This window comes from Phocoena sinus, chromosome 3 (genome assembly GCF_008692025.1).
Source record: "Phocoena sinus isolate mPhoSin1 chromosome 3, mPhoSin1.pri, whole genome shotgun sequence".
Classification (NCBI taxonomy): domain Eukaryota; kingdom Metazoa; phylum Chordata; class Mammalia; order Artiodactyla; family Phocoenidae; genus Phocoena; species Phocoena sinus.
In genome coordinates this window covers 43,435,773-43,446,799 of record NC_045765.1, presented here as the reverse complement: position 1 = coordinate 43,446,799, position 11,027 = coordinate 43,435,773, and the positions used below count along the sequence as shown (strand labels likewise).

Genomic DNA, 11,027 nt, shown 5'->3' with positions numbered 1-11,027 from the left:
TTGTAGTATACTCTGATGTCAGGGAGAGTGATTTCTCCAGCTCCATTTTTCATTCTCAAAATTGATTTGGCTATTTGGGCTCTTTTGTGTTTCCATACAAATTGTGAAATTTTTTGTCCTACTTCTGTGAAAAATGCCATTGGTAGTTTGATACGGATTGCACTGAATCTGTAGATTGCTTTGGGTAGTATAGTCATTTTCACAATATTGATTCTTCCAATTTGAGAACATGGTATATCTCTCCATCTGTTTGTATCATCTTTAATTTCTTTCATCATTGTCTTATAGTTTTCTGAATACAGGTCTTTTGTCTCACCTATTAGTTTTAGCATCAATCAATGGTTCTAGCCAGAAACAATTATTACTATGGTAATTAACAAATGATGACTTTTTAATCTCATCATTCCCTTCTACATTTTAGTTGGCATTGTCCTGTAGGAAGGGTTTTTGCATATCTCCCATTTAATTTTCTCATTTATGTAATGGTCTCCTGGATTCTAATTTATTGGATAAAATCTGTTGATATAATTTATTATTTTTGCTAAAATATTCCTATTGTTGGCCACGTGGACTCACTTTCAACTGTGTCTGTGTCCTTTGATGTATACTAATCATTTTTTGAGCACTTTCTTACTGGAAGTCTCCAGATTCATATGTCGCTTGGCTGGAGTCAGTCTTTTTCCAAGGAACTGTTGAGAATCATATTTAGAAACCATGATCTGGGCGTGACATATTATTGGGTGTCATTGCTTGTAAGTGCCCTAAGTAGACTGAGATAAGAACTACATAGAGATGTGTATGTATGTACATAGACATGTACACATCTATATCTAGAACTATGACTTCATACTGATACTTCCAATGTTATAGGATTCTCTCTAGCCGTGCCCCTTTCCACATTTGTAATTCTCTTCTTTGACATTGAGAAACTTGAGTCTCATTATCCAAACTATACTTATTTCGTCAATCCTAGAGTATTTAAAATATTTGTATTTTTTAATGCTAAATTTGGTCAATTTAGTTTTGCTAAAACTGAAAAACGCATCTATTGCCTAGAGTTTAACCTCCGTTTACTGTTCTTGTTTTCAGCTTGAGGTTATAGAGCAAAAGTAAGGTATTCAAAAGTTAACTTGGAATGGTTCATTTTTCTGCTTCATTATGATTATGTTATTCATTTGAATTAGTTATGTTCTTCTGTTTCTATTTCATTTTCTTCTCCCCCATCCTTGTTGATTTTATTTATATTTTTATGTATATTAAAAAATATGTTTTAATAGCTCGGACTATACAAAATTTATACTTGAAAGTGTCACTCCTCCAACCTCTGCCATTGCTTTTGTCCCGTTCCCATTTTGCCATCCTTTTCACCCTAAACGTACACCATAGGTAACCCATCTCTTTCTAGTTTATCCTTTCGATGTTTCTTCTTGTGCAAATGAGGAGATTTCTACAAGTTTTATTTCCCCTTCTTTCTTAAGTAAAGGTAGCCTGTAGCTTCTTTTTTTGCACTTGGATGTTTTTTTTCACTTAACACTGTATTCTTCTTATCCTTTCTAACAGCAGTTGGATTTGTAGTGCTGTTGCCTCTTTCATTCCTGACGGTGATAATTGTGCTTTCTTGCTCTCTCATTTTTTTCATATCGTTTTTGTGAGGAGCTGATCATTTTTATTAATCTTTTCAAAGAAATGGCTTTGGGCTTTAATTTTATCTACTATTTGTTGTTTTATCTCACTTATTTCCACTCTTATCTATAGAATTTCCTTCTACTTATGATGGATTTAATTTGCTTAGCTTCTTTGGATGGAAGCAGATTGTTGATTAAAAATATATCTCCCTTTCTAAAATAAGCATTTAAGGCTATACATTTCTCACTAACTGCTGTTTTAACTACATTCAACATGTTTCTATGTGTTGTGTTTTCACTGTCACTCGGTTTGAGATACTTTTTAATATCCCTGTAACTTCTTTGATCCATGCATTACTTCTATGTATACTGTTTAATTTCCAAATATATAGGGTTTTTTAGATTTTTTTATTGATTTCTGATTTAATTCCACTGTGGGCAAAGAATCCAGGCCCTAATATAACAATCTTTTCAAACATTTTGACAGTTTTTTTTTAACATCTTTATTGGAGTATAATTGCTTTACAGTGGTGTGTTAGTTTCTGCTTTATAACAAAGTGAATCAGTTATACATGTACATATGTTCCCAAGAATTTTTTTAATGGCTCAGCATATAGTGTGTATTTTTTTGAACATTCTATGTAAACTTGAAAAGAATGTGTATTCTTATAATTGCTATTTGCTGAGTGTAGTGCTCTGTAAATGTTATCTAGGTCAAGGTGGTTAATAATGCTCCTATTTTCTATGTTCTTACTGATTTTTTTTTTTTTTCTGGATCGTCTGTAAGTTATTCAGAGAGGAATGTTAAAGATGCTAACGAGTATTTTGGATTTGTCTGCTTCTCCCTTTAGGTCTTTCAATTTTGCTTGGTGTTTTTCAAAGATCTCCTAATAGGCACATACATTTCTGATTGTTGTATTCCTGAAAAACTAACAGTTTTGTCATTAAGAAATCTTCTTTATTATCTCTTATAATAATCCTTGCCTTAAATTCTATTTACTATTAATATAAGTCGCTCCAGTATTGTTATGTTTATTATATATGAGATAAATCATCTTTCATTCTCTTACTTTTAGGTTATCTTTACCTTAAATTTAAATGCCATCATTTTTAGAAAGCATATAGTTCTGGCTTTTTATTTGCAGTCCAGTCATCTTTCACTTTTAATTGAAGTATTCAATCCATTTTTGTATAAGGTAGTTATTAATCTCTTAGCTTTAAGTCTATCATTTTTCTATTTGTTTTTATTCAGATTGGCTGGCTTGTTTATTTATTTATGGTTTCCCTATACCTTCTTTCATGCCATATTTTAGGTTTATCAGATAGTTTTAGTAGTCCATTTTATTGGCTTTTTAACTATACTTTGTTTTGTTGATTGTCCTAGAGATTATAATATGCATTTTTCCCCCTCGTTCCCTAGTATCTTTATTTATTTTTCTTTTATTGAGGTAGAGTTCATGTACAATATTATATAAGTTACAGGGTACAATATAGAAATTCACAATTTTAAAGGTTGTACTCCATTTATAGTTACTATAAAATATTGGCTGTATCCCCTGTGTTGTACAATATAGCCATGTAGCTTATTTTAAACATAATAGTTAATACCTCTTAATCCCCTACCCCTGTGTTGCCCCTCCCCTCTTCCTTCTCTCCACTGGTAACCACTAGTTTGTTTTCTGTGAGTCTGTTTCTTTTTTGTTATATTCACTAGTTTGTGGTAATTTTTGGATTTCACGTGTAAATGATATCATGCAGTATTTGTCTTTCTCTGTCTGACTTATTTTACTTAGCATAATGCCCTCTAGGTATTGACCCATATATTTATGGCTCTCTATGCTCTGCATTAGCTTATAGAATCCCAATCTATGATCATTTTCTTTAAGTTTGAATAACATGCTTTAGCATTTCTTAAAGTGCTGGTCTGCTGTCAATAAATTCTTGCACTTCCTATTTACCTGAAAATATCTTTGTTTTGCCCTCATTTTAAGGTTATTTTCACTGGACATAGGATTCTGGGTAAAAGAGTTTTTTAACAATTTAATCATCATTCCGTAGTCTTCTAGCCTCTTTTGTTTTCAGTATCAGTTGTCATTTTTATTGACAGGAGACTATAATGTTCCCTATATGTAGTTTTTTTCCTCTGTCTGGTTTCATGATGCTCTGCTTATTTTTGGTTTTCAGAAATTGGGCCATATGATGCCTAAGTTTGTTTTTCTTTGTAATTATCATAACTGGGATTTGATGAGCTTCTTGGATCTGCACATTTGTTTCCCCCCCACCAAGTTTAAGGAATATTCAACTACTTGCACTCCCCCTCTTTCTTTTTTTCTGTCTTGTTTTATCTCTACTCTCTCTACCATATATATTATATTGCTTTATAATATTAAAATATATATTTATATTATTGTCTGCATACTGAAACAAAAGATGAAGCTAGAAGTAGATCGCTTGTCCCTTTCTCTCATCTCCTCCCAGCTCACAATGCTGACATCTCTTAATAGTCCACATTATCTTGGAGCTGCAGTCTCAGTGCATTCAAGTCTCAGCACAATCTCCTTTGGAGTTCTAGACTTTTTCTAGAAAATCTTAGCCCACCACAGCCACTCTGCTTCCTGTCATAATGTCATTTGCCCTGGGCATGTACGGAATCCTTGCCCTCCTTCTTGTACTGTGTCATTTTGTGGAGGTGGTGTTTGCCATGTGACTTTCAAAAAAGCCAGCAGGTTTTAGGAATGTTCACAGATGTTTTAGTTGTATTATCGGTATGGATGCCATTACATATTATTTTATATCACTTGATATTTTCACATGAGTCTCAGAAGTTCTATTCATTTAGTTTCAATCTTTATTTTCTCCGTTCTTCACGTTGGATAACATATTGATATTCTATCTTCAGAAGATAATATTTAGAAGATAATCTATCTTCAATTTCACATATCTCTCCTTTCTGCTATCTCCAGTCTGTTTCTAGAGACTTTTCAAGGAAATTTTCATTTCAAATATTTTACTTTTCAGTTTTAAAATTTTTATTTTATTCTTTCATTCAGTTTTCATTTTTCTGCCTAGTTTTACTTTCATTCATTATGGTATATTATCCTTTATAGTCTGAAACATAGATTTAATAGATATTTTTCAAGTCCTTGCCTGCTAATTCCAACGTCTTGAATATTTCAGGCTCAGTAACAATTGACTGCTTTTTCTCTTGACTCAGGATTAAATTTTCTTGTTTCTTTGTGAGTGTACTAATTTATTATTTTATGCTGCATATTCTGAGTGAAACATTGTTACAGCTAATGTTTCATACTGTGGACCTTGGTATTTCCCAGGCAGTTGTTCACAAGTAAGCCAAGGATTTGATTGGTATTTTTATGCAGATTTAAGTATTTCCTCCTTTCCTAGGTTTTCCCCTTCACTTTCTAGCTGCTCTGGCAGCCCTAAACTCCATCATCTGACTTCTTAATTCATTATGACTGTGATAATTCTGCTTATATTTTCTCCATCCAATTCCCTGCACATTAGAAAATGCCCACAGGTACGAAGTTTAATAAATGTGAATCTTATCCAGAGAAGTTTCCTTCTGTCAAGGGCCAACTTCCCTCCTTTTTTTTTTTTTTTTTTCTTTCCCTGCTTTTTGTTGCCTTCCAGACCTATTTTGTCCAGTGTTTACAAATGTTAGATGTGACAGTTAGTAACATATAAGCATCACTACCATTACAGGAAGTAGCATTTGAGTAGGTAGATATTTTCAACTTGCAAGACTAGTACTGTTCTGTAGAAATATAATATTAACTACATTCATAATTAAAATTTTTCTAGTAGTCACATAAAATGTAAAAAGAAATAGGGTAATATAATTTTAATATTGTATTTTATTTCACCCAACATATCCAAACATTACCATTTCAGCAAATAATCAACATAAAATTAATAGTAAGATATTTTTGTTTACTAAGTCTTTGAAATCTGGTGCGTTTATTCTTTCAGTACAGCTCCATACAGATGCTAAATTTATAAGAGTTAAAGAGGAATGTAGTATTACTGAAATCATAAAGTTAGGTTAAATTGAAAATATTTTACATTGCTTTAGTTTATAAATTGACAGCAATAAAATGAAATTGTGCACTGTTGGTGGGAATGTACATTGGCGTAGCCCCTGTGGAAAATGGTATGGAGGTTCCTCAAAAAACTAAAAATAGAACTACCATATGACCCAGCAATCCCACTCCTGGGCATATATCTGAAAAAAACAAAAACACCAATTCGAAAAGATACATGCACCTCAATGTTCATAGCAGCATTATTTACAGTTGCCAAGATCTGGAAGCAGTCTAAGTGTCCATCGACAGAGGAATGGATAAAAAAGATGTGGAATACCTCTCAGCCATAAAAAAGAATGAGATTTTGCCATTTACAGCAACATGGATGGACTTGAGGGCATTGTGCTAAGTGAAATAAGTCAGACAGAAAGACAAATACTATATGATATCACTTAGAAGTAGAATCAAAAAAACAACACAGTAGTGAATATAACAAAATAGAAGCAGACCCACAGATATAGAGAACAGACTAGTGGTTACCAGTGGGGGTGGGGAGGGGCAACACAGGGATGGGGGAGTCAGAGGTACAAACTATTGTGTATGAGATAGGCTATAGGGATGTATTATACAGCACAGGGAATAGCCAATATTTTGTAATAACTAAATGGAAAGTAACCTTTAAAATTATATTAAAAAGTTTGAAAATTAAATATAAACTACTATGTGTAAAATAGATAAACGATGAGGATATATTGTATAGCACAGGGAATCATAGTCACTATCTCATAATAACTTTTAATTGAGTAGAACGTGTAAAAATACTAAATCAGTATGCTGTGCACCTGAAGCTAATATAATATTGTAAATCAACTACTAAAAAACCCAACCAACCAAACAAAAAAAATAATAAAATTCAAAATTCAGTTCCTTGGTTTTGCTAGCCACATGTCAAGTGCCCAGTGGTTACAAGTGGCTAATGGCTGTTACATTGAACAGCATACATAGGTCAAGATGATAAGAAAGTATTTCTGTATTTTCACTAAAGGAATTGGCCTTAATGTTAGCTATCAGTACAAGTACAATATTATAGGAATTAAAAATAATATAAACAATTTCAATTCTATTTTGGAAAAAATAAATAGACTTTGTCAATATTTTCAATGACATGAAACAAATTCTAAAGTTTTGCAAAAAGATTTTGGAAACAGCAAAGCCAAATTAGTTTGCATAATGTCCATTATTTATGTGCAGAATTTGTCAACAAATTGCTATTTTTTAGTAGAACACATTGTTCATTCTTCTATGAAATTATCTTTTTGGGATTCATATTTAACAATATCCTGGCTATAAAAGTCTCTTACTTTGAAAGTGTCCCTTTTTGTTGGCCAAATAGTTATAATGATGATGTTGATTATTTAAAAAGTAATCTTTTGGTATTATGGTTATAACTGTCTTGATTCCCAAGGCAGAAATGTGTGTAAATTGGCTTGTGTAAAACTCCAGCTCTGTAAACCAGCATAAAAATCTCATAGTGATTGGCCAGGTAGAAAATATATCTACAAACTGAGTGTACTAAGAACAGAGCTGATAGTATCTAGAGAGCCTATGTCCTAGTGCTAATGACTTATCAAATTTCTTGTAGGTTTTTAGTACATATCTGGTTGATACGATCTGTGCTAAATTCTACCAGTATCCAAATAAAATGAAGAATCTACTTAACCACTCCCCCATCCCCGCAAAACAAATCAAAATCTTAAAATTCCGTGATCATAAGACAGGAAACTTTGAATATGACCAAGAACAGCGATGTCAGTTTGCGCTCGTTTGGGGCCCAGTGGCCATGCATATGCAATAAATATGGTTAAACTACATACAGTGAGTTGTTGAAGAAACGAGGTAGGAAATGAACAGTGCCACTGTCTTTCTTGTTGATCTACAGGTCAAAAAGAGGTCGAGTAATTGGAGAAGAGGGTCAGGAAGTTTTCTTCATGCTGGACAGCTCAGTAGACCTTTGGGCAAGTGGCATCATTTATATGAAATTTTCTTAAGCACTGATTGTGTACCATATAAAGACTGTCTTCTGAGTATACTGTTGAATAAGATAACCATAGTACCTACCCTCAAATAGGTATGAGTCCAGTAGGTAAATTGCCAGGCAAAGTGCTAAGAATTTTATAATTATTACTCATTTAATTGTCCATGATAAAAAAAATGGAAACAGTGGGATGGGTTTTTTTTTTTTTTTTCAAGGAAAGAATGTGAGGCCTGGAAATGACTTCTTCACAGTAACCAGAAATGTGTGTAGCATGGCTTGGATTTAAACTCAGGTTTGAGTCACTCTAGATGCCATAGTCTTAACCACTCTCTATAGTACCCAGTAGAGATCATCTGGCATCTCTTGGTTCTGTTTGAACACAGCCTTGTCCCCACCCTAGAATATAACTCTTCTGAGATTTAAAGGCCCTGATACCCTTACTCATGGCTGCATTGCTTTTGTGAAAAGGGATTATTTCTGTCTGCACACAAAACTTTACTATCTATGTCTAATGACAATGTTATAATTATTCTAGATCCTATACCCTGGGCTTCAGTAGCTTTCAAACTTGTAGGAGTGATCCAGGCTTCTAATGAGAGGGTTGTTTTACTTCTTTGAATTAAAATAATAGGATTCTGAACCTGGAAGGATCCTTAGTTTATCTTTCCCAGCCCGCTTGTCTTTTAGACATGGATACAAATTCTAAAGAGGTGCCAATGCGTTCGAGATCTGAAAGTCAGAGAGTGTCAGTCATTAGACCAGAACTCACCTATCTTGACTCGCAAGTATTAGTTATTTTCTCTGTGTCACAGATACCGCTTGCCTCACAGATACCCCTTACTCTCTCAAAGTTTTGGACCAGATAATAGTCTAAATAGGAAAACTTTTCTGGCAGAACTTCTGGGTTGTCCAGGAGTTACAGTGCTCCCATTGAACAAGGATGCTTCAGTGTTCTGAGCTTCCTGTGGGTGTGGAATGGGAGGTGGGAGTGAGTGAGGGTCACTCAATTTAATTATCCATGAAACATCTGGTACAGAGGGAGAAATGATTTGCTTACTTTGTTAGCCAAGCTTTTTCATTAAGCAACATGCTTATATGTTGCTGAAAGGGAAGTAAACATTTCAGAATCACAGAATTGCAGGACTGTTTATCATGACCATTCTTCACTCTTTCCAATGATTAAACCCTACTTTAATATGCCCACCAAATAGGGTTATCTGGCATCTTCACTGGGCAGTCACATGTATTTTCTATTTTGTTATTTACAACCCTGTTAGATAAATATTAAGAGTAACCCCATTTTTCAAATGAAGACTTAGCTCATAAATATTAAGAAACAACAACGGATAATTATCAGAGCAAGAATTAGGACTTAGTTCAGTCAGAATCCTCAGCTTGTATTCTGTATTTTCCCACGTCAAGGTTTCCTTGTCCTTTCCAGTGACAGGGGACTCATTAGTACCTAGAGTACTTCTGCTTGTCTTTTGGTTATTGTGATTATGAGAAAGCTCATCCTTTAATGAGGCTGAAATTTGTTCCTACTGGGCTTCTGCAAAGTAACTTTATTTATTGATCTTTATATATAAATATGTGGGATATCACAAGTGTGATAATTTTCTTACATGATGATCCTTAAAGAATATAAAGAGAAATCCCACTGATACCTCCTTTTCTTTTCTTCCTCAAGTTATGTATTCCCATGTCTTTCAAATAGTCTCTCTTGGGACAGGATTTCTAGTTACCTTGCTGTCCCGTTCCTCTCTTCTGAAATCATTTCATTTTAAATCAGCCTTAAAGTGAGGCTCTTAATTGACCGAAATCTGGAGCTGGAAAAAGGGATCATCCAATACAGTGGCTTAGATAAAACGGAAGTTTCCTTCTGTAGCACGTAGAAGTTCAGAGGTGAGTGGTCTGAGGCTAGTAGCATTGCTCTGTGATCTTGAGCACAGACTTCCAGGATTTCTACAATCCTCATTTCCCAGCCAGCAGTGCGGGAGACGAACATGAAGGGAAAGCAGCTCTATCTCTAAGAACATGACTGGAGGTTTTGCATATCACTTCCAAAATTATTTAGTGGCTACACCTAGCTGTCAGGGAGATGGGAAATATCACCTCAATCTGGGCAGCCACATCTCTGGTGAAAATTCAGGATGTTCTATTACTAGAAGGAGGAAAGGAAAAATGGACCCTGGAGGGCCATTGCAGATTCTGCCACCTAGAGTAAGGTGAAGATAAAAAGGAAAGGAAAAGACGATGTATCTTGTTGGCCAGAGCATGGAAATAGGAACCAAGAAGTTTTAGTTTTCTGATTTATCTGGCCTCTACCAAGTCACTTAATTGTTAACTTTACCTTTAGTCCTAAAAAAAATTAATTATATTCCATTTTTTCTATTTCACAAAAATATTGTGATTTAGTTATAAAAGTCATTTTGCTTGCTGAATTAAATGATTTTATAATGGAATTATACCAAATGTGACTATTCTTTAAGTGATCTGTTTGGAATGAACACATTATTAGGACCCAACAAGGTGGAATTATAGAAGACGGAAGATTCCCAAATTAGAGGAATGGCAAGGAAGTTATTTAGAAAAAGGTTTTATATGCTAAGGCTCTTCGGCAATTATTTTCCTTAAGGTTTAATATACCTTCGGGGGGAAAAAAAAAAGTTTGGAATTAACATTTTTGTTTTGTATGGTTCAGCAGCACTTTAATGTGATTATTTCCCCCATTGAGTGATCTTGGAAGATGTAAACTGGTTCTGATAATTCTTTCAGAGATTTCACTGATATGATAATTGGTTGTACCACGGATGAATCTAAACATTTAGAAGTTGCACCATAAATGAACTATAAGCTCTGTGGAGCTCTGGGCATTTTTGTTAAGCCTTGGTACTGCAACTTCTACTCATAGACTAGAGCATATAACCAGAGAGGGAGAAAATGTGTCTTCTAAAGGAAAGATTCAGGATCAAATAAATGTCAGTCCACTCTGTATCCCCCAGGGTTCTCTGAAGATTTGGATATGTGAACATGTGAATAGGCCCCAGACTGCCCCTGAATAATATGTGTATTGTTACTACTTTACTTATAAGAAGCATAGGTGTATCTATGCTTCTTCACATACTTCTTGCTCAGTTTTGCCTCTGGTGAGGTGGTCTATGAGAGATTCCTGTTGTAGAAGGTTTGGATCCCCTTTTCAAGCCCAGCTGTCATAGTTGGGACCTGTAGCAGAGACTGCTAGAATCTCTGCCCTTCCTTCTTCCTTTCTGACAGACTTTGATCCTGGGTGTGCCATCGTGCCCAGCCAAACGTCAGCATTTCCCAGTG

General features: G+C 34.4%; 1 pseudogene; it reads right to left on the bottom strand.

Annotated features, from left to right (window-relative positions):
- Positions 1-4,061: 4,061 nt before the first annotated feature.
- Positions 4,062-4,404, bottom strand: LOC116751011 (annotated as a pseudogene).
- Positions 4,405-11,027: the final 6,623 nt, after the last annotated feature.